A 22383-nucleotide genomic window follows, 5' to 3' on the forward strand; every position below is an offset into this window, starting at 1 on the left:
ATCAGCCCGACAACCAGGCCTTCTGACACCGTGACCGCCAGAGAAATCACTGTCTAATCTACAATATCAGGCATTTTCCTGAGAGACTCAAATGATGCTGATGGTGGAGGAAAGGCATTTTAGGTCTTCATCTTCTTGGTCTGCTCTAGTTCAGATTACGGGGCTTTCCCTCCAGTTTTCTGTACGGCTCACCGTGTCTCAAGGCTAGCACTGTGCCTGGCACAGGATGGGAAATTAGCGTCCTTACTCAGGGAGCAAACGGTGCACTTTTCTTTTCTGTAGATGAGAAAAGGCTTTTATTTATTTATCTATTATTTATTTATTTATTTATTTATTTATTTATTATTATTATTTTTTTTTTAATTCACATCCAAGTCAGTTAGCATCTAGTGCAACAATGATTTCAGGAGTAGATTCCTTAGCGCCCCTTCCCCGTTTAGCCCATCCCCCCTCCCACACCCGCTCCGGCAACCCTCCGTTTGTTCTCTATATTTAAGAGTCTTTTTATTTTTTTTATTTTTTTTTTTAATGTTTATTTATTTTTGAGAGAGAGAGAGCACGCGCTAGCAGGGGAGGGGCGGAGAGCAAGGGAGACACAGAATCCCAAGCACGCTCCAGACTCTGAGCTGTTAGCAGAGAGCCCGATGGGGGGCTCGAACTCAGGAACTGTGAGATCACGATGTGAGCCAAAGTCATACATTTAACCGACTGAGCCACCCAGGCGCCCTTTAAGAGTCTTTTATGTTTTGTCCCCCTCCCTGTTTTTCTATTATTTTTGCTTCCCTTCCCTTGTGTTCATCTGGTTTGTCTCTTAAACTACTCATATGAGTGAAGTCATGGGAGTTTTGTCTTTCTCTGACTGACTAATTTCACTTAGCATAATACCCTCCAGTTCCATCCACGGCGCTGCAAATGGCATGATTTCATTCTTTTTGATCGACGAGTAATACTCCATTGTATATATAAACCACATCTTCTTTACCCATTCATCCATCGATGAATGGGCTCCTTCCATATTTTGGCTATTGTCAATAGTGTTGCTAAATGCGCACTTTCAAATCTTATTAATTAAAAAAAATGCAGTGATGACGAACATGAGGCTTTTCTGATTAGCAAGGAAAGAGAGCAGAAAGAGGGGACTGTATGTGCGAGTAGAGAGACCAGGGGCTCAGAAACCGGGAAGAATCGTTTCCACTCCTGGCCTTACCCCCGCCTGTCAGATGACCCAGGCAGGACAATGACTCTTTCCGAACTTGGCTTTTCTCAACTGTGCAGTGGAATAATAATGTCTACTTCACAAGGTTTTATGAAGGGCTCACGATAATATTTATTAATTGCTTGGCATTGTACCTGGCAGGGACTGGCAGCTCAATAAATAATCACTGAGACAAGAAGAGAAGATATTGTGGCTACTGGTGCCTGTTGGCTTTAAAAGAACAGCGTAGGGACGCCCGGGTGGCTCAGTCAGTTAAGCCTCCAACCTCGGCTTGGGTCCTGATCTCAGGGTTTGTGGGTTCGAACCCCGCGTCGGGCTCTGTGCTGACAGTTCAGACCCTGGAGGCTGCTTCGGATTCTGTGTCTCCTTCTCTCTCTGCCCCTCCCCCGCTCACGCTCTGTCTCTGTCTCTCAAAACTATTTAAACATTAAAAAAATTAAAAAAAAAAAAAAGAATGGCGTGCACAGAAGTGGCCCTGTCTTACAACACCCTATGCGGATACCCTGGATTCTTTCTCCACCGCACCTCAAACCCTGCACGTTTGTCCCCAGGCTTCACGTGAAGCATCTTGCCCCTCTCAGCCCCTGGCCTCGGCCACCCCGCTCTTTCTGTCACCTCCCTCTGGGTCGATCAAAACTGCACTTTTGGCTTGGAGCTGTTATCTGCTCAGCTTTCCGAACACGCACACCTTGCTCACTACCCTTGTCAGGACAGGACAGCCGTGGTCCATCCGTTCCTGGTCTAGGACAGACTCTTCCCCGAGGCCCTGGCCGGCGGTCACAGGTCTCCACGAGGGGCCCAGACCAGGAGAGGCTTGGGGAGAACAGCTGCCCCGCAGGGCCCTGCTCAGAGGACAGGCCCGCTGGGACAGATAGGGCGTTAGTTCTCTGTATTCTTCTGGAGAGAATGCAATACTCAAGTGACTACTATTTACTAAGTATCTGCCAGGTGCAGGCACTGAGTTAAGGGTATAAATATTCTTATTTAATTCTCACAGCAGCCTATGCATTATCTTCTCTGTTCCCAGGAAATGGAGTCTTTAGAAGATTAAGGAACGGAAATCTCACATCACAGAGCTCATAATGGGCAAAGCTGGAATTCACACCCACCGCTCTCGAGCTTTCCAATCCTCCCACATTCTCCCCACGGTAGTGGGCTTCCTCCATTTCCTAGGACTCAGTTGCCCTTCCAGAGACATGGGACAGCTATCGTATAGTGGTTCGGATGGTGGTCCCCGTGGTCTGTCCGCTGGAGCCTATGAATCTGACTATCGGAGGACAGGCTCTTGGCCGATGCAGTGAATCCAAGACTCCTTGCCATGAGGCCATCCTGGATTCCTTGGTGAGTCCCAAATCCAGCGACAAATGTCTTTGTCAGAGAAAGGCAGAGGGTGATTGGAGACTGACGGGAAAGGCGAAGCCACACGCCTACAAGGTGACGTGAGGTCGGGACAGAGGCTGGAGTGGGGCGGCCACAGGCCGAGGACCGCCTGGAGCCACCAGAAGCTGGGGGAGGCGAGGGAGGACCCTCCCCTAGCACCTCCGCAGAGGGAGTGTGGCCCTGCTGACACTAATTTTGGACCTCTGGTTCCCAGCGCTGTTGCTTGAAGCCGCCGAGTCTGTGGCAATTTGGTACAGCAGCCCCAGGAAATTCGCACGCACGAAACTCCTCAGAGCCTCCCACTCCCGGTTTCGTAGGTTCCTAGCCACAGCCCAGGCAGGGAGAGCCCACCGGCATCAGCCTCTAGCCCCAGGCTGATCCCCCAGCCCGCTTCTGGTCATGGGCTGTGCTGCCTGCAGAGAAAGGTCCCAGCAGCTGGCACTGGAGAGGGCAGGGCGGTCCATCCGTGGCCCAGGCCCAGGGCTGCCCCGGGTGGCCAGGACGGGACACAACTGGGTTGTCCACAGTTCCCTAGTCTCCTCAGCCAAGGGAGACCTGGGGAGAGAGACAGCGAGACCCTTCTGGATCCTTCCAGAAGTGAAGAAGTGAAGCGCGACCCGGTTCCTCAGCGACCAAGGCACGTGGGTCCCCGAGTCGCTCTGTGACTCATGTTTTATAGGACTATTGGGCCTCAGCTTTTTTGTGCCATGATAGCAGAGTCACCCCCTCCCGGATCTGGACTCATCTTTCCTTTTTAGAGCTCTCCCCTCAGCCCTGTGAGCTCTTCATCCAGACTGACGATAGCCCCGGAAATAATGAGGGGGCAGCAGGGAAGAGCCACAGTTTCATAAAGCCAGGCCCAGGCCTCCCACTATCTACTCTTAGGACTCTAATAAAACCCTTTCTTCGTTCCACGGCTGGTCTCCATCCAGCATCTGTGGACAGCTTTCCCGACGAAAGGATGCTTTATCTGTACTTAGGACATGCTTCAGAGCACTCCCAGATTTCAGCCACTCTCCCGGGGATAGGGAAGGGAGTGAGGGACTGGACAGCGTCCTGAGAACCCAGCCCCCAGCCCAATCAGGCGACAGGACTTCTATTCTAGACGTTTCTAGGGCGGCTTCTGTCCAAGTTCACCTCCAGCCAGAAGTCCAAGTGGGCGTCAGCAGTACTTTCCAACATACCCAGCGTGTGTCTCAGACTTCCTTTCTGGGTAGAGAAATGGTCTTTTTACCCTCCTGTCTGAAATCGTGTCATAGGCTGGAAAAGAGCCCCCACAGAGGCATCCGTTTCTCCATTTCACAGCACTTTATAGACTATGAGCCAAGAGCTTTCATCACCCTTGTGTATTTTACTCAGTGAGTTGCTTGTGTTATTACTCTGTGTGTTTTTATAAAGTGTTTTTACGCTGTTTTTATAAAGTGTTACTTTTTTAATTACAAAGTCATTCATGACATTGGTTAAAAATCCAAGCATTCATGAAATGTTGTAAGTTAGAGGCTGAAAGACCCCAATAATCCTACCCTCTGGGGATCTATATTATGTAGGCATGTGGCTTGGCTTTTTCGTTCTGTTTTGTTTTGTTCATTTTCCATCTTAGTCATGGGAAAACAAGAGGATGGCTCCCTAGATGGGAAATGGACAGGAAATTCACAAGAGAATCAGGTAATTCTCCTTAACACACTAGGCTGACTCTCTGTCCCTGCAAACAGGGATCCCGCTAACTTCTGGAACTACTTTCTCCACCCAGATAGCACCTACATTCAGCTGGCAGGGCTCCCATGTGTCTTGGCTGTTGTGAATGAAGGACAAAGGGGTCAGTGTCGTGTGAGGGTCTGTGCTGAAATGGGGATGCTGTAGACTGAATTGGGTGCCCGCTCCCCTGAAATGCATGTTGAAGCCCTAGCCACAGTGTGACTGGAGATAGGACCTTGACAGAAGTAATTGAGGTTAAATGAGGTCGTACGGGTGGGTCCTGATCCTGTAGGAAGAATGTCCTTATAAGAAGGGACACAAGAGGGGCGCCTGGGTGGCTCAGTCGGTTGAGCGGCCGACTTTGGCTCAGGTCACGATCTCACAGTTTGTGAGTTCGGGCCCCACGTCGGGCTCTGTGCTGACACGTCGGAGCCTGGAACCTGCTTCTGATTCTGTGTCTCCCTGTCTCTCTGCCCCTCCCCCACTCATGCTCTGTCTCTCTCTCCCTCTCTCTCAAAAATAAATAAACATTAAAAAAAATAAAAGACGGGACACAAGAGAGCTTTCTTACGCTCAGCCGCATGAGCACAGCAAGGAGGCGGCCGCCTTCAAGCCAGGCAGAGGCGTCTCATCAGAACCTGACCATGCAGCCACCCTGATCTCAGACCACCAGCCTCCAGAACTATAAGAAAATAAACATGTATTGTTTAAGCCACCCAGTCCATGGTGTTCTGCTATGGCACCCCGAGCTGACTGACACAGAGCAGGGGGAAATCATTGCACCCAGACCAGCTGTCTCCTATCCCTGCCCTTGCCCACCATTGGTACATTCACATTTCTTTCTCGGCTGTCCCCCTCGGGACTCTGAAAATGGACTGGAGGCGGGAGCATTCTCTTCCAGACATGTGTGTCTGCACTTTGTCTCCTTCCTCCCAGTGGAACCTTCTGCTTCTCCTTTCACCGCTGCAGCCCAGAGGGTCCTCATGTACCGCTAAACTTGCCTGCAATGGAAGACAGCCTTGGGTCACACCCGGGCCCCCTTTGAATTAGATCATGCGTTTCATGCTCTGAGTCCGCTCGGCTCACGTAGAAATTCACCCACTCATGCCAATGCCTCTGATGGCCTTGGTTTAAGGTTTAAAAGTTCTCCTTCCATTCCGGCAGATTCCTAGCCTGCTCCATGCCTAAGTCGTTGAATTATTAATGATTTGGCCTCTTTCCCTCCCACCTGTGGGCTCCAGCTTTGCCTCAGCAACTTCGGATCACAGAGACCCTTGCAACAGAGCTCACATGTGATTCAAACAATGAAATAAGCTGAAACCCAGGAGGCACACGGAGTGGAAAGGAAGATTTCTAGTTTTTGCTGTCCATCTTTAGCAAGCATGTAATCAAGACCACTGAGGTGTGTTCTAAGGTGTGCACTATGTTTCTGAAGTGGCCATGGGTGGCAAGAAGGTCAAGCTCGGGAAGACGAGTGATGGAGAGGACTAAATTGGTGCTTCTTGGGTTTTCTGTTGGGACCTCCAATAAACAGACAGTGTCACCACCCAGCTGTGTACACACAGACACACACACACACACACACACACACACACACACGCACACACTTGAAACAACAGTTTCACAAAGCATTAACTACCTTTATTGTCTGGGAGGCATTCTGATATGATCTGGTCCAGGCTACTGTGTTCCATGAAAACAGTTGGTGGGGACATAAATTGGCACGATGGTAATTTCATGTATTAACTTGACTGGGCTAAGAGATGCCCAGATAACCGGTAAGACATCGTTTCTGTGTGTGTCTATAAAAGTGTGTCTGGAACGGATCCCTGTTTGAATAGGTAAACTGAGTCAAGAAGACGGCCCTCACAGATTTGGGCGGGCATCAACCAAATGCTGAAGACCCAAATAGAGCAAACAAGTAGGGGAAGGACAAATTCACTCTCTCTGCTTGAGCTAGGACAGCCACATCCTGCTCTTGGACATCGGTGCCACTGGTTCTGGGCCTTTTGGGACTCAGGCTGGGACTTAACACCATCAGCTCCCTGGTTCACACGTCTTCAGACTCGACTGAGTTGCACAACTGCTTTCCCGGCTTCCTGATTTGCAGACAGCAGATTGTGAGGCACACACATGCACACATACACAGAAGAGAATTCACTTCCGCACAGACTTGGGCGGGTCCTCTAACGTCCGTGGTCAACGGGGACAATCATGCTCCCTTCGCAAGGGTGACATAAGACTTTCAAAAGACAAATTACATCAAATAGCGGGCACAGCTCCCTGCAAACAGCGAACTCTTAATGAAATAGTTATTATTAGTTTCAAATGTCTAATGGGTAATTCAGGCAGCTGTCATGTGCCGGTCCCTGAGGCCCTGAGCCCTGCCTCACCTCACGTCTGGCTGACGTAGGTCTCTGTGATGTGGGCGCCGGGATGTTTGTTTATAACAATAAACGGAATATCATTCATTTTAGCTGGTAGACATGCTCATCCAAAGGCAGATTCAAAAGCAACGTGGATCTTTCTTCTGCCTCCGTTCGGGTTGCTTTCGAGTGATGCTAACGTGCTATGTGTTTCTGCGTCTGTTCCTGTAAGAAGGGGAATTAGAATACCTGCCTACCCTGTCTCACAGACAGGTGGAGAGGCATGAGTACATTTAAACATACAGAAAGAGGCTTTGAATCACTCACGGATAGGCAGATCATCAATACAAAGGTTTTACCAGTTATTATGACTGTCTTTCTTCCTTAGGCGTTCCATTGTAAAGATTTCTGGTTGGCACTTGATCTTCTTTACGTCCTTCTTAAAGAACAAAATTCATTTCTAACTACATTTTGAAAGCCAATGTATGTTATGGCCCTTTGGTTCATAGGAGTGGGGCAGACCAGCGTCCCGATCAAAGTACATTTGAATAATGCAATGCCCAATATTCAAAGAGGAAAGTTGCTGCCTGACCCGGTTTACTCTCCACGCAGTAGAGAAAACTTGAGCTCCCCTTCCGCCCAGATGGATGCCTGGGCCTGGCTCCCTCACCCCCACTCTCTCTCTCTCTCTCTCTCTCTCCCTCGTGCAGAGCCCTTCCAGCCCCACGAGGACTCTGCAGTTAGTGCATAAATATAAGAAAACACCCGAGGCCACCTCAATTCCAGTGCCCTGACTGGGGCTCAGGTCACAGACCCCAAGGAAGGAACATCTCTTTCGAACTGGTGCATGGAGAGGGAGTGCCTTTTTCAGACTGGCACAAAGCTGCTGCGTAGACTAACAGAGACCTGCTACTTCCGGGCGCCTGGCCGGCTCAGTCAGTAGAGTGTGCGACTCTCGATTGCTCTGGGTTATAAGTTCGAGCCCCATGTTGGGTGTAGAGATTATTTTTAAAAAATCTTAGAAAAAAAGAAGAGGCAAAAGAAAAATGCTGGGAAAACACAAGGCCAGGCAGCATCCCTGCATCGACTCACGGTATCTTCAGACACCTGGATGGAGCTGACCCCAGGCGTCTGATCCCGGTCCTCAGGGAACGAGGGCTGAGCTGTTATGCTCGCTGCCTCAGTAGCACTGGGCTTGCAGCGGGGAGGCCGTGGATTCAGGCATGGGGCCCACCTGGGGGGCCTCCCAGCTCAGCACCCCCAGGGAACTGGGAAGCTCAGACTTCAGCGTTCTCATTTCAGAGCCTGCTGTGTAGATTAAACGACAAATGTGTGTCAATTACTTGCCAGAGTGACTGCAGTGCTCATGAGTGCTGACCATGGCGTCCTTCCCTGGCCATGCTGTCTGCCTTTAACCCTTTCCACTCCGGTCCCTTTGCCCCTTTTCCGCCTTCCTCCTCCCCAGCTTCCTCCTCCCTCCTCCCGTCACCCGGGCCTCTAGAAGTTGCATACAGACTCCAGCTGTGCTGAGTATCTGTGATGGTCTCCATGCCTCAATATTCGTATTCACTTTATCCTCCTAGCTCTCCAATTTTCTTTCTGGTTTCCCGACTTCCGCTAGTTTGAAGGGCATGGTAAGTGACAGTGCAGATTTGTAATTTCTTCTTCTTCTTTCTTACATTCCAAGTGCTTCAAAGGCAAAGTCCTACCGTAGTCGGTGTGCTCTCCCAAAACGAGGCCAGGGGTCTTCAGAGTCCCGTCTAATGACGATGTTGGGAATGGTGCCACCAGGCAGTACGTGGCCACGAGACCCCGGATCTGGCTGGGCCATTCTGGGAGCTGGTGGTGAAATTCGGACGGCACGACCCCAACCTGGAAACAGGAGTGTTAGGCATGACTGAAATCTTAGTCTTCGATATAAGATGTTCCAAAGAGTATCTAAAAGTCTACTCTTGTAATTGAGTCCTTCCATATTAAAAATAAAAAAGTGTTGGGCGCCTGGGTGGCTCAGTCGGTTAACTGACTTCGGCTCAGGTCATGATCTCAGGGTTTGTGGGTTCGAGCCCCTGTCGGGCTCTGTGGTCACATCTCAGAGCCTGGAGCCTGCTTCACATTCTGTGTCTCCTTCTCTCTCTGCCCCTCCCCTGCTTGTGCTCTGTCTTTCTCTCTCTCTCTCTCTCTCTCTCTCTCTCTCTCTCAAAAATGAATAAACATTAAAAAGATTTTAAAAAATAAATTAAAAAATTATCATAGAGGTGTCTTATTTTACAGTCAAAGTAATTTATCACACTTTTCCATGACTCCATTCAGCAGATCGTAGAGACTGAGAGGGACAATTCAGTCCAACTAACAATGACCTGTTGTACCAGAATGTAAACTTCTTTTTTTTTAATTTTTTAATTTTTAAATTTTTGTTACTATTATTTTTTAATGTTGTATTTTTTTTTTTTTTGAGAAATTGAGAGAGAGAGACAGAGACAGAGCACAAGTCAGAAGCTTAACCAACTGAGCCACCCAGGCGCCCCTCAGAGTTGAAACTCCTAAGGGCAAACACTGTGATCTTCTTCAAGTCTGTCTTACCAGTACCTGGCAGGACGCCCAGCATATAACAGCCTCTCAACAAATTCCTGTAGAATAAGTGAATGAATGAATGAATGAATGAATAACATGTGGTTAATTTAGTGCCAAACCCCATTGCTTCCCACGGTGAGGAAGTTCGAGCCAGTAACAGAAACCACAAAATGGCACACCGACAATCTGTTATAATAACTGTTATGATCGTGTACGTGTAAAGTCTTATTGGAATGTGAAAAAGGAACAGTAAACCGAGCGTGTGCTGAGCGGGGAGGGAGGCCTAAATACGCCATCTTTTCAAGTCACACGTAAAAATTTTAACTGAAAGGAAAACATTTTAATTGGGGGGATAAATTATGTATAACACAATTCTCAACAGACAGTTACAAACCCAAGAACCAGCCATGTGCCAGACCGTGGGGATGAGCAAGGGAAGAGGCTGTTCCTTACCGCTGTAGGCCTGGCCAGCAGGTGCCAGGCCCTCAGAGCCCGGGCGAGGCCGGCCCCACACACGACAGGGGAGTTATGGTCTCCGGAACAAGCCGTTCCAGAGTAGAAATCTACCCCATGACACCTCTGCCCCTTCCTTCCTCCTCAGTCAAAACTGGAAAGATTTCAGGAATCAGCTTTGTTAGCCAAATGGCTATGCCTGCATTTTCTTTGATTCTTGTCTTAGCCTGTGCTAACCCAAAACATCAGAATCCCTTCAGGACGCTTGCCAGGAATGACAATCACGGGGCTTCACCCCACACCTACTGAGTCAGAATCGCTGGAGCTGGGGCCCCAAAATCTACGTTTGATGGACAAAGTGCCTAAATACATTTTTTTTAAAAATTGACTTCATAGTTTAGATCCAGAAAAAGGGAACAGAGAATACTCACTTCCTATCGGCCCCCTGCACAAGGTATTCCCTCTGACTCACATGTCACCCCAGTAGGGTCCGTTCCTTATCATTATGGAACCGATCTTGACCCGATTATTATTAACTAAAAGTCCATAGTTTCTTCAGATTTCCTCAGTTTCTACCTAATGTCCTTTTTTCTGCTCTGGGATCCCTCATTATATTCTCTAGACGATTATTGCTTGTTTTTATTAAATTTTAATTACAAAGGAAATTTGGGACTATATTCTGCTGTCGAAAGGTAAATATTACTGCTGGAGAATCCCTGTAGCTACCAGCCAGTTCTTAACCCTCTCCCCGGAGGCAAACGATGTCAAAAGTTGAGAGCATCTCCTTCTGCTTCTTCTGTGTATTCATATTTAAAGACACATTTATAAAAGGCTGTGGCATTCTTTTCTATTTCTTAAACATAAGTTAAATGGTATTGTTCTATGCCTATCATTCACTTCCTTCCTTTTTTTACTCATCAAGAGCGATGGCTTCAGGTTTTGTGCCAGCGTAATGAAGCCTACCACATCCTTTTACACGGAGGTTAAAATAAATGTTTAAATCGTGTATATATTTTTTTCAGCTTTAGGATGGCCAATTTGCAAAGAATGCAGACCTGTGCATGTTGGTGAACTGTCTCTTTCAGGCATGCTGCGTGTTTGCTAGGACTGGCAGAACAAAGAACCACAAACCACAGAAGCTTTATTGTCTCATGCGTTCCTTCTGAGTCTGGAAGTCCAAGATGGCGGCATCAGTAGAGTCGTGCACCTGTTGAAGGCACCGGGGAAGGACCTGGTCCAGGCCTCTCTCCTTGTCTCTGGCAGTTCCTTGGCTTGTGGTAGTATAACTCCAATCTTCACACAGTGGATTCTCCGCGCATGTGTCTTTAGATCTAGATTTCCCTTTTAGAAGGGCACCACTCAAATTGGAGTAGGGACCCACCCTACTCCGATATGACCTCATCTCAACTAATTCCATCTGCAATGACTAATTGCATCTCAAGTAATTCCATCCTATTTCCAAACAGGCTACATTGTGAGGGCCTGGGGGTTAGGACTTCAACATATGAATTTGTCGCAACTCACCTCACAGTGGGCATTAATCTCTAAACTTCTGTGATCACGCAACCCTATCAGTAAGTCACATGCTTGAGCACATACCAAAAATTTAAATATTTGTAAATTATATGTATGTCCTTTTATACCAGTGTGTCCATTATAAAGCTTCCCTTAGGTCAATTCCCCCATGAAACAGACACTGAGGCCCTGAGATTTGCACGCAGGACCTTTCGCAGGGAGAGGAGGTTGGGCAGAGAAAAGGTGAAGTCTAACACGGTTGCTAAAGAGGACTCAACTTCCGCCTCGAGAGTTGGGGGGCTGAGATGGCCTTTTGGTGCTGTCCTGAATTGGGGCAAGGGACTAGGCCAACCCCCACACTGGCCAGTCATTGGATACAGGTTGCCCAGGACGGTCAAGGGAGCTTCTGGGCAGAGGGTAAGTCCCTAGATGCTCACTCATGAGCTTTTGGTGGCTAACCTTCCTGCCAGCTGGGAACCAGCACCTCTGCCCTCAAGGGGCACCCAGTCAGTGCTCTACAGCACCCTCTACAAAAGAGACTTGCAACAAGAAATTTAAAAGGATGGCATAAAGTTAAACATCAGTAGAAGTTATCATACTTTCCCAATACTCAGTGAGTCATAACTGTTCCCTGAGATACACAGAATCCACCCTCTAGACCACTGTTCGGTCATAGAAAACATGCATTTGAGATTTTAATAAAACCTGACAAGCATCTTCCTAAGTGGCTATACCACATTACAGTCCCATCAGGAGTATACGATGGTCCCCATTCCATTTCCTCCTGTCTTCCACCGATACTTGTTATTATCAAGTTTCTTGAAGTTTTACCAGTTTTGGGCATAAGAACATTGTTTCCATTTACTATGTGTTTCCCTGATTCCTAGGAATGTCAAAGCTCTTTCTCTTTCATGAATTGCATGTTCATAACTATTGTCCCTCATTCTTTTGAGTTCTGTGTCTTTTTCTTACTGCTTTGTGGGCACTTCTCCTATCTTTGAATATTGAACGTTTGTTCATTCTTAGGCAGAGTAAAACCTGGTAACCACGCCCCTGTTCTTTCCCTCTTAGTTATCTTTCCGTCTTCATGGAACTAACCAGAAGCTCTGGTGTTGTCTGCTTGGAGCTGAACAACTCGGGGTCCAGTCCTAGCGTCGTCACATACCAGTTAAGTGCACGCTGTGATCTCTCTGACCTTCAGTTTTCTCATGAGAAAGATGGGAATAATCTCACTTCCCACGGTTGTTTCGAGGACTTAGTGACATTATATATGTGAGAGTCTTTGTTATAAAGCCTTTATTATAAAAATATAAAAGTCTGTATACACTCTCTCCCCTCTGCCTAGGATTCATTCATTCATTCATTCATTCATTCATTTGTTACTCACTAAATAATAACCTATTTTTGCCAACCACCTACAGTGTTAAACATGGGTGGATAATATGGTTCTCCTGGAAGAGAGCCATGGGGAAAATAGATATACGGTTTTTTAAAGAGCCTACTTGTCAAGGATAATGGAGAAACTCAATTCCTTCTCCTTGTGTTTCACTCTTAGAGTCAAAAGAAGGCACTTCTGTCCTTCCCAGACTCGGGTTGGAGGAAGGAAACTGTATTTACAAATGCGGTCTAGTCGTGATGAATCGGAACTTGACATTCCCTGACCCGTGCCTTAGCCCAGGGCAGGGTTACTGTGCTATAAAAGGCCTGGAGGGAAGTCCTGGCTCCTCTTGTGTCTCTAGTCTCCCCATAGCAAACAGTGTAGACAGCCTGGCCATGTTCCTGGCTCCCTCTTTATTTTTCCGCCAGTGAGAAGGTAAAGAAGACCTCCAGCTACATCCTTCTCCAAGATGAAGGGGGAGTGGGGGGCGGGTGTGGGTGGATTCAGCCTCGAAAGGAAACCGTGTTCTCCGATCATGCTCCTGTCCGAGAGCCTTGCCCGTTTGGTAAGCAGGGTTTTGTTCATCTCTTAAGACAGGATCACTTTCCCGTTCCTCTCTTGGTCTTCGATTTAGCACCCCACTGGTTGTACAGGCATGGTCTGTTCAAGAAATGGTGAGCAGTTCCATGAAATTGAAGTTTCAGTAAGGCCCCCTGGAGGAAAGCCCTGGAAACGTAGGTTCCCACTCAACTGGGGATGCCTTTGCATGCCAAACGTCGTAGTAGAGGAAACCAACGTGTTTAAAACAGGAGAGCACCGTGCTCACATTTAATTTTTCAGAAGGCAAAGACAGCATTCGGGTAACGGAGTGACAGGTGGCAGGGAGCTTCCACGGGTAGCACACCCTTCTCTCCTCCTACTCTAGCCCACCACCGCCTTCTCTTTACCTCAGCAATCCCAGGAATAAGTGAAATACAGTGCATTAAGCCTGCCAACCCTTGTTAGCAGTCTTTCCGTAAGGTTAGGAGACCCAAATGTACTTAACAGGAAATTGCATATAACAAACCGTAAGGCAAGGAGAGAAGTGTAAAAGCTGGATTTGCCCGCGCAGCCTTAGTTCATTTTTCAGATGTCTTTTGTTCTTGCCCTTCACTCACAATGGGGGAAGCTGGGCTGTGCTGTCCGGGCACCTCCCACCCACATGGCCTCTGTCTCACACCTTCTCCAGTTGCACTGTTAAACTCTTTTCTTCTGAGATCCCGGTTCCTTCTGTTTTCCTTTCCCTATGGCTGTTTCCCACCTCCCATTTGCATACAACTCATTGTTTAAATTTTTTTTTAATGTTTATTCATGTCTGAGAGAGAGAGAGAGAGACAGAGTGTGAGCGGGGGAGGGGAAGAGAGAGGGAGACACAGAATCCGAAGCAAGCTCCAGGCTCAGAGCTGTCAGCACAGGGCCCCACGTGGGGCTTAAACTCGTGCACCGTGAGATCATGACCTGAACCGAAGTCAGCCGCTTAACCAACTGAGCTGCCCAGGCGCCCTTACACCTCATTGTTTAAAATGTAGGTTTTATTATTACTCAGGTACGGTGAGGCCAACAGATGGGGAGATGCTTACTATTGGACAGATAGTTCCCTGGAGGAGAGGGTGTGCCATGCCACAGGGTGGGGACCAGGGGAGGTCACAGGGGAAGCCACAGAAGTCTGTTGGGAGACAGAAAGAACCAAGGGAAAACACAGGCATGAGCCTTCATTGTGGTTTCTCCCAGGAGAAATGGTGAGGCAAGGGAAGCAGGTTTGGGATTGGCCAGCTTGAATAACTTCAGCAGGCTCTGAATCCTGGGGGCTGTCCCCAGCTGTTTAGCACTTGCCTGGCTTAGACAGTTTGGGCTTCTCTAACAGAATACCATAGACTGGTTGGCTTACACAGCAAACATTTCTTTCTCACCGTTCTGGAAGCTTGAAATCTGGGATCGGGGTGCCAACATGGATGGCTTCTGGTGAGAGCCCTCTCCCAGTTACAGATGCAGCTTCTCATTGTACGCTCACATGGCGGAGAGAGAGCAAACTCGCTGCCTGGCCTCTTCTTCTAAGGGCACAAATCTCATTCACGAGGGCTCCACCCTCGTGGCCTAATTGCTTCCCCAAAGTCCCTCCAATACTGTCACATTGGGATTAGAATTACAACAGATGAAATTTGTGGGGACACAAACATTTAGTCCACCATACCGACCACGGGGTGCCAAGGGCAGGTGGATAGTGGCCCAGGGTGTGAGAGCCCCATAAAGGACGTGGTGGTTGGGGGTGTTGGCTCTGGATTGGTTGGTTTGTACTTGAAAGGCGTGCTTTTCGGGTGAGTTCTTTACTCTCTGCAGGAATCAGCTAGTCCCCCTGGCCCAGCAAGGCCCCAAGATGTCAATAAAAGTCATCAGAATAGAAAGACATGAGGGGCGCCTGGGTGGCGCAGTCGGTTAAGCGTCCGACTTCAGCCAGGTCACGATCTCGCGGTCCGTGAGTTCGAGCCCCGCGTCAGGCTCTGGGCTGATGGCTCGGAGCCTGGAGCCTGTTTCCGATTCTGTGTCTCCCTCTCTCTCTGCCCCTCCCCCGTTCATGCTCTGTCTCTCTCTGTCCCAAAAATAAATAAAAAACGTTGAAAAAAAATTTAAAAAAAAAGAATAGAAAGACATGATTTCTACACTCATATACTTAATGGAATGGAAAGACTTAGAGAGCAGTACTTCTGTTCATTTGACCCTATGCACCACTTGAGGCACCCTTGTCTTTCTCCATGTTTTCCTCTACTGCTCGCAAAGTTAATCGTCTTTTAGAACATCTCTTGTCGGCCCACTCATGACCTCTACCTCCATGCTACCTCTTCTGTTGAGTGTCTCGTGCAACGAGACATGGGCCTGCTGGGTATATCTCTTTACAATTGTGCTTAGGAACCATTTTTGATGGATCTGCCTCGCCCCAGACTGAGGGCAGAAGCCATAACTTGTTGATTTGGGTAACCCCAACACACTTCGCAATACCTTCCGTATAGCCGGGGCTCAGGGTGTGTCTGTTAAGATAAATGTTGATTGACTAGTATGTCATGACATCAGGCCAAGGTTCTTTTTTGATGGATCCCATAGATTTTTATCGAAAATTAAATCTTTTGGAGAAAACACCATGCTCCCAGTTGCACAGCAGAATATAAGAGGCAATTCTAGAGCCCAAGTCTGTTGGAGTTTATGGGTTGGGGTGACATTAAAGATGACCATTATGATAGTTTATTCGGGCATTTTGATGGCGTTTGGGTCAGAAATTTTTATAATGTGAGAATTCTGTCCCCAGGGAGTCTTACCTATCCGCAACACCCTGAAAGTAAACATATATCTGGGAAAACGACATGCAGAGCTAAGCAAAACTTTGGTTTCAGTTGGGGCTTAAGCCTCCAAATCAAACCACAATGCACCTTCTGTAGGCCGGGCTAGATTCTGTCCAAGTGAGCTCTGCCTAGAATCAAAACAGATAGAGGCCTCATGTCATTTGTTTCTTTCTTCAAGCTTAAGCCTTCAGACTGTATAACTCTGAAGAAAAGAAAGTCCAATCCAAATTTCCAGAGAGTCAGAGAGTAAGCAAGAGCCCCAGTCAACATTTGAACAAAAACTGGCTGAGGTGTTTTGTCCCAGGGTTTCTTAGGACGGCTGGGGATCTGCTCCATGGAGGAGGAAAGAACGTCCATTACTGATAGTAAGAGAGCTGTCTCTTCAGAAGATATGAGGAGTTGAACCAAGGACAAGTCCGTCTGGAACATGCAATGCCTTCATCCACGTCACCCACCACCGTGTTGGCCGATGAAATGTCACAAAACGTGACCGATGACAGCAACACCTCCTTTTGAGGGTGAAGTTCTCTCCACCCCACCCCTAACCCAAGGGAAGCAAGGGAAAGAAATGAGCTCTTTTTCCTAGAAGCCGAGGGTCCATGGCTCCCTCCAGCTCACCCCACCAAGCTCACCACATTGCCTCAGGTCAGGAGTCTTCATTTCAGCCAAAAGTTTACCCCGCGCTCAGATTACCCCCCTCTGTAACCAAGTCCTTCCGTCGGTCAGAACAGGGGGCCGTGTTCAGGTTTCTCTCTTCACCAAGAACGGAATATGTGTGCAGAAAAGCCGATTGTCAAATTAACCATAATGCGTACAACATTGTATCAAAATTCTTAAGCACCTGCTCGTTCCGTTAGGCAGAAAACATCCTTAGATCTTGAAAATTAAAGCCTAGTCTAGCCTATGTCTGCAGACCCACACTTTATGTAAGCACACATCTGTCCTTCATTCCGAAAGGCATTGGAAAGGTAGATGTCCCTCAGCTTAGAGCACTTACTGTGTTGTGTGTCTTTTTCTACCCAGCTAGCTTTCACTCATTTCCTTTAGTTCTAGGGCCTCTTACCCTCCTTTCCAGTGCTCACTCCATCGGACTCCACCAGAAACCCGCTTTTGGACTAACTCCGTAAGAGTCAGTTCACAGGGCTATGCCAGTCTCCTCCACCCAAATGTTTTCTTCTCTCCTTTTCTGAATTGTAGGTCTTCATGCTCAAGCCTATGCCTCATAGGTTTATACCCCTGTAGAAAGTTGAGTAGCTGTTTTCAGCTTTCCGTCCCCTGTATTTATGCCCCCATACAATTTGGGTCTCTTCTTCCTTTCTTCTTAGAGTAGATGCTTCTCGAAAGAGGGATAATTTCTGGGGCTTTGGTTGCAATCACCCGGGGTCTGGTCAAGAACAGTTCTCTGCACAGAGTATTCGGTAACTTGTGGCAACCAAGCAAATGAAGATATACACTCGCGGCTGATAGAAACACAAACATTTGGTCGTCTTTTCTACTCTTGCTAGATATCGGTGCCCTAATTGAGGCTACTTTTTCCTTTCCCAAGTTCTATTAGTTATTTTCCAGGAATCAATCTTCCCTTAGGCTATATATTTCACTGCTTAGATATTTTCTTCAGATGTTGGAAGTTATTGGACATGTAAAAACATATATGACCCTGATCTGGTTAAACAGCCTATCATAATAAGAGGCCAATTATTCTGCCCAATACCAACACATGTTAACGTTGTATTGTGTGCAAATATTTAGGTATGGGTCCATGTACACACACATCCATTAAGTAGTAAAATACCTAAATTAAAAATGGCAAGCTGAGGGGCGCCTGGGTGGCGCAGTCGGTTAAGCGTCCGACTTCAGCCAGGTCACGATCTCGCGGTCCGTGAGTTTGAGCCCCGCGTCAGGCTCTGGGCTGATGGCTCGGAGCCTGGAGCCTGTTTCCGATTCTGTGTCTCCCTCTCTCTCTGCCCCTTCCCCGTTCATGCTCTGTCTCTCTCTGTCCCAAAAATAAATAAAAAACGTTGAAAAAAAAATTAAAAAAAAAAATGGCAAGCTGAAAAAAATTCTGAGTGCAAAGGTGTGATTGCTTTGGAATAGGCAATTTAGAAAAAGGGTTTGGTCTTTAATTGGCCAAGTTAAACAAGGCACAATTACTACTAACTTGGTCCCCAAAGATTGGCTGTAATCGTGTCATGTTTAACTTGGCTGGTTAAATGGCAAATAGTGTTCTCCTTTTCTGATTTGGTTCATTTGGCTAATATAATGCCTTTCTATGCCTGACTTTTTCTTTCCCGACTTGGCCCTTTCTGTGAATAGAAAATCCATGGATTAGGAAATACTGTACCTATTTTTTAACAGCAAAATGTATACGTGATTGTTGTTGTTTAACGAGTTTCCGATGCAGCTTTAAAGCACATAGTTGCACAAATGTCAATGACTCATCATGAAATTAGCAGATCTGTGTCAAAGCTCTTTATGAACCTCGTTATCTTAAAATACTCTCGCGGATTTTTCTGTTGCTTTACGTTTCAGGTGAGGAAAAAGAATGTTCCTTCTGAACTAACTTTAACCTCTTCTGTGGCTGAGAGATGAGTAGCTTAACTTATGCATTCAACGTTCAATTAGCCAGTTCACAGATCCCACACAGACCCACAAGGGCACAGGGAAGGATGGTTAAATATTTATCTCAGTTTCTATCTCAGTGCATCAGAATTCAGAGAAGGACAATTTCTTTGTTCAGGATGGCCCGTCCCAGTGCATAGCAGATGAATGGGGCATCTAGTTTCTTTTTTTTTTTTTTTTAATTTTTTTTTTTTTAACATTTATTTTTGAGACAGAGAGAGACAGAGCATGAACGGGGGAGGGTCAGAGAGAGAGGGAGACACAGAATCTGAAACAGGCTCCAGGCTCTGAGCTGTCAGCATAGAGCCCGACGCGGGGCTCGAACCCACCGGCCGCGAGATCGTGACCTGAGCCGAAGTCGGACACTTAACCGACCGAGCCACCCAGGCGCCCCAAGGGCATCTAGTTTCAAATGTAATACCATGGAATCCATCAACTTAAAACAACCAGAAATCCGTTTCTCTGGTAGAGAAACACACGTGCACATGTGTTTGCATTAAGCATTCATTTATTTACTCAAAAGCAACAAACATTTAAGGAGTGATTACAGTGTGCCAGGGTCTTTATTAGGTGCCAGAGAGGCAAAAAGTAGTAAGACACAGCATTCGCCTTAAAGAAGGCTATGGCATATACTATATGCTTTTGTTGGGTTATTTGCAAGCACACAGATCAGAAGCAAATGGCTCGATTCCAGATTTTCGTTTTTTATTCCCGTTGCGTTTTGTTTCGTAGTTCACAACACAAGCTGAGTTTGTCTTCGGCATCTCTCTCCTACATATCATCACCCAGTTGTGTTTGGCCTCCGTTCTGAGTAACAGATCCTCCCCCAGCCCCAATTCCGTTTCTACCTCTTTCAAGGTCTCTCCAACCTCAGAGTGAACTCGCAGGAAAGAGCTAATTAGCCTACCTTGTTATAGCAAATCGCCTAATAAGAACTGTCTGTCTTACCTCTCCCGTGGTTGTATGCCTTGAGTCAGAGCCAACAAAACCAAGTGCAGATGAGAGAGAGAGATGATTTTCAGATACCTTCGGGTGTGTTATTTACTTAAGGATAAGCTACCAGGGGTTCGTGGGTGGCTCAGTCGGTTGAGCGTCCAACTTCAGCTCAGGTCATGATCTCGTGGTTCCTGAGTTTGAGCCCCGCATCGGGCTCTGTGTGCTGTCAGTGTGGAGTCCCCTTCAGACCCTCTGTCTCTCCTTCTCTCTCTGCACCTCCCCCACTGGCACTTTCAAAACTAAATAACAACACGAGAAACAGACACCAACTCATTTTTTGTCTGAGTTCATTGCTTAAATCCTAATGCTTTCCACATTTTTCCACTCCCCCAGGTCAGGCCCTGCTCTCAGGCCAAAAGGTGTGCTGGAGATGTGAGAGGGTGGGGAAAAGGCTGCCCATAATATTCTACTCAGGTCTACAGACGGGGGATAGAGATGGTCCAGTCTGTACATTTATTATCAGAAGTCATGTCCTGATGTGGCTTTATCTGATGTGTTATTCTGAAGGATCCAAGCTTGTGACCTAAAGTGATAAATTCTGTGCATCAACGTTTTCTGCTATGGCCAAGTTTTGACTTTCAATAACGCATAAGCAAGGAAACGAACCTGTGTATAAGATGCGTTAGTCATGTGGACCATTGAGCATACAAACAAGTGGGCCCGTGAATGAACACTGGCCACTCCACAATGAGTGGAGTGTGTGGACCAGAAAGTCCAAGGTTACAGAAGTGTCTGAACTCTAGACTCTACGCCATGAAGAATAATTTACAATGAAAATAGAATGCTTCCTTCCAGGATTCAGGAGAAGGCGTCTATGGGATATGCTGATGTGTGAGACAGGAACACCCAACACCAAAGGCATTTTCTGTTGTTTAAAAAAAAAAACAAAAATCTTACCAGAAGCCCCACAGGTAAGTAGGTAAAGAAGAAATTAATCTTGTTAAAGTTGAAGAAGATGCCCTGCCTCTCTCACACGTATCCACACGTGGGTGCATGAGCCACATCCACGTGCACACACTTACGTGGGCACGATCCACGCTGAGACCCTCGAGGAGGCCAGTGGGAAAATCTCTCCCTATATTTTCCCTGATGGAGCCTGACACAATAATAGTTGGGCTTGGCTTGGTGCCTAAACTGTAAATTTGTAATTAGTTCCAGAGAAGAATGATACTCGAATCAAGAACGAGCTTGGGAGAGAGAGAGGAATCTGATTTGGAATGTCGACACGGGTGTATGAACTTATATGTGAAATACTGGGAATGTTGAATCCTGGGTTTTAGCTTTGGCCACTAACTAATCTGATTACCTTGAACAAGCTACTCAAGCTCTCTGCCCTTCAGTTTTCTTATAGGAAGAAAACCGATGAGTTGCAGTAAAAGGACGGTCTACAGTCGTTTATGCGGATGCTTTGTTCTATTGTATGCAGAAAAATGCATCCCAAAGACAAATATTAGGATGCCTAAAAATTCTTTCCCATGAACATTCAGTTTATTGAGCAATAAATAAAAGAAGAAAGCAAGATTACTCTGCAAAATATAGCTTGACATTTTGAATGACTCTGACCCCATCCTTCATCAAGCATTCCCTTCTGGTGGTGGAACTAATTCTTGGCTTTAGAAAAAATTCACAACATGATGCTTCAACTTTATCAAATGTCTCAAACCACCATCCGTGGTGGAAAAAAGGATCCAGGGATGGAACCAACCACAGTCGGAAGCTACAAATTCTGGCCAATCACTGTAGGCATAGGACTTGATCCCTTCCATTTTCTGGATTTCCAGGTGGGTCAACCATACAGCAGAAGGCGTTGTTGGGCAAGAGGAACATGCCTTTTGGGTGGACCAAAGCCAAGGGGTGACAATTTATAACTCCGTGTACACGCTCAAGCATTCGTTATACAACGATATGAAACAAGTCGGAAGCACAGAACTTCTTAGAAAGGCCACAAAACATATTCAACTGCCCTCTGCCCAAAGATGCCCTCTGTACATCTTCTGTTGAACCTCTTCATCTTCTGCTCTCCTGTTTGTTTGGCTGCTGCTTTTTTTTGTTTGTTTGTTTTTAACTCAGTCCTTTATCTGCCCCTGGTGGAAAGGAAAAGTTCAGGAATTATGAGCTGGTCGTTGCAGAAAATATCGGCTATATATTCTGAATGTTGTGGTCAGCCTAATGAAACTGAAGTCATATAAAAGCCGCACAGTGAACAGTCACATTGAAACATGCTTCGAGATGATTCCAGATATGTTTGTATAGGATTCAACTCAGTCTCAACTCACCCATCCCTTTTGGGAAATATCTTCTTAAACCTCCTATTATGACCATTAAGTTACTACGAATTTCTAGGAGAAATTCAAGAAGAAATTTCAAGGAGAATTAACCCTCCTTGATGAGTTTGACTAATTGAAATATTTATATAGAAGGTTAAGAATATTTCACCTGGACATTGGTTTTTTGTCTTTTTTTTTTTTTTTTTTTTTTACTGATTGGATAGGTTCAAGCGAATGATCAGGGCAGTTCACGTAATTTAAGATCGTGTTTGTACCTGAAGAAAGAAGGAAAATATGAGGTTTTTCTCTCTTTAAAACAATATTGAAACCACTCATTCATTTATTCAACATTTATGTAGCAATTGTGTGCTAGGCATCGTGTCGAGCCCTTGTGTGGACAGGAAGGAATGGAACAATTCCTCTTGTGAGTCTTCTTTGTCAGGCTATTTTGGTGACTGGCAGTGCGTTTTGGAGAAGGACAGATTTGAGAAGCTCTATTTAGTCATGCTTTAGCCACGTTGTAGTGTCCCAGCAATTGTACATAATGGACTCTATT

The sequence above is a fragment of the Panthera onca genome, chromosome B2 (assembly GCF_046562875.1).
Source record: "Panthera onca isolate mPanOnc1 chromosome B2, mPanOnc1 haplotype 2, whole genome shotgun sequence".
NCBI lineage: Eukaryota > Metazoa > Chordata > Mammalia > Carnivora > Felidae > Panthera > Panthera onca.